We start from the raw sequence: 2,738 nt of genomic DNA on the forward strand, positions 1-2,738 counted from the left end.
AGGGGGTACGTGGAGGAGGTGGTGGAGTGGGGTAATAAAAATAATTAAATTTTTTTTTAAAAAATAAAATTAATAGATAGTAGAACTTTAATCTTTGATTTTCAATTAATATTAATAGTTTATTATTTAATTTTTGTTAAAGTGAAATATTTTATCCATGTGGAATGTTATGTGTCAAGGTTTTTTCAAATAAAAGAGAAGGTGTATTACACACACCACTGAGATGTGTTTCTCAAACTAAAAAATGATAGTTTATATATGAAACCCACACTCTCAATAGTTTAGGTATGAAACTCAAAAAAAGAAGATAATTTAAGTGTATTTTTGACACTTATCTCTAAAATCTACACAATTACTATGTAGATACAAGGCTTATTTTACTCCTTTCAATTCCGCTTTAAAAAAAGTATGATTTATGTAAATCTCGTAGTGTTAAAGAGTTAATTAGCAGATATCCAGTTGCATAAGAGAGGGATGTATACAAGAGTGTAGGGTTCATTTAAGAAGAGAGGACATCCTATACATAAAGGAGAGATTTGTCAACGAGGAAAGGAGTTTATCAGAGAAAGGATAAGACATCCTATACATAAATGAGAGATTTATCAAAGATGGGAGGGATGTACCCGAAAAGAAAGGCAATGGCGGAGCCAGATCAATAAGGGGGTTCAAAATTTGTAGAAATAGACAGACAGAATAGCCGAAAGGGGTTTCACATCTACTATATATGCATAAAATATTATTTTAACCATATATAAATAGTAAAATTTTTCGTAGAAGGAGGTTCGGATGAACCCCCTTGTACCAAGGTGGCTCCGCCCCTGATGAAAGGGATGTATCAGAAAGGGGATGGTGTATCTGAGAGAGAGAGAGAGAGAGAGATGTATTGGTGAGAGCAGAGTAATGTATTCGAGACGAATTTTTGAATTTCTTTTAAATGGTTGAGATTTTTGAAATTATGATAAAATAAGACGTGTATTTAAGTAATTTTTTCCTTAAAATAATCACCTAACAAAGCTATACTATTGGTTTAATAATAAATTGACATGATTATACCCAAATTTTTTTCTCAAGCATAATTAGATGTTGTATTTGACTATTTTTCTCTCTCTCATCTATATTATTTATATTTCTCTCTGTCGTGACTCCACCAATTTAACACAATTTACTTTTAATTTCTTTAACATCTAGTTTGATATTCTCCTAAATTCACATTTTCATTATAATCCATATTAGGTAAATGAATCATTCTGTAATGTATCGAAAATGTATCAATGATATATCACATTTCAGACAAGAGAGTGTGTTGCTCGGATGGTTAACACCACTCACTTTCACTTCAAAGATTTTAAGTTCGAGTTATGAAGAAAGAAAAAAGGAGGGAGCTCATAGGGAGAGGCGAAAAACAATACGTCATGTAATTTCATATCTCAAAACTGTTGTATCAAAACTTGAATGTTGATACAACGTAACAATAGACTAACTCTGATACTTCAATCCATAACCTCTAATAAACAAAAAGAAAATGAAGTAAACAACGCGTGAAGCGAGATGTTTTATACAGTACACGGCGAGGTGTAAGCCCCGAGATACGGGGCGTAAGTCCCATGGATCTCCGCGGCGTAGTCTTCTGTATATTCGATTTTATAGTTTTTTACTAATAAAATAAGCAAAAGCAAGCCTTTTAATGATTTATGATTTTTATATGCGATAAGTATTAATAATCAATAATGAAGAAAAAAAAGTATTATAATTACTATTTCGAGAAATATCATTACACCAATAATAAAAATATGATTTAGAGCAAAAAAGTTCAAAAAAAAAAAGTAAACTAAAAATGCTTGGGCGTACGTTTTTACTCCCAGGACTTACGTTTTTATGTTCGGGGCTTACACCTCAAATTTTAGGAGCTACGCCTTATGGATATACTTCTTTCACTTACGTTCAGAGCATTTTTGGTACGCCACGCCCTGAGACTCGTTCCAAAAACGTTTTTGAAAACACTGGTCACAAAGTAAATAAAATTCGTCAATTTCTTGGAATAAATCATTACCGATGTCTTATTTATAGTTATATGACAAACCAATAATGTAAATCCCCTAAAATTATATAATTGATCATACTATTATATCAATTATTCACATTAGTTAATTTAACGAGAATAAAATGAATTTTATTAATGATACAATTGCATCAAAATTCTACACCATTTCTTTAAGCAATATTACACAATAACAAAATTTAGCTGAACAATATAGCTAGCGTTTAACCATAGATTTTTAAATATTCTTGACAAATATTATCTGAGTGAAAAATTTGGTGAAATTTCACCATGTGTTTTGGCCATAGTATTTGGGAAATGTATTTCACCTTTTTAGAAAAATATAATTTATATCCATAAGTTTTAAAAGCTATCAAAATTAACTATAAGTTTGTATTACAAGTCAATTGAATGTTCGTTGCAACAATAATAAATAATGTCCATGACACCAGAGTAATGTGATAGTTTAGAGTGAGTGCAACAAGCATTATACTATATATCGTGAAGTAGATAATACACATGACTTTGTTACCTTGAGTCAATTTTTCATCATTTTCATCAATAACCATATTATCATTTATTATTTATTGAATATTTCATTACTACTTTGATGTTCACGTAAAAAAATCATGTAATACAAGACAAACAACTATTTTTATAGATGGTGTTTCTGTAAAAGATAAAATTTTGAGGTAAAATT

The sequence above is a fragment of the Solanum pennellii genome, chromosome 6 (assembly GCF_001406875.1).
Source record: "Solanum pennellii chromosome 6, SPENNV200".
NCBI classification, from domain to species: Eukaryota; Viridiplantae; Streptophyta; class Magnoliopsida; order Solanales; family Solanaceae; genus Solanum; species Solanum pennellii.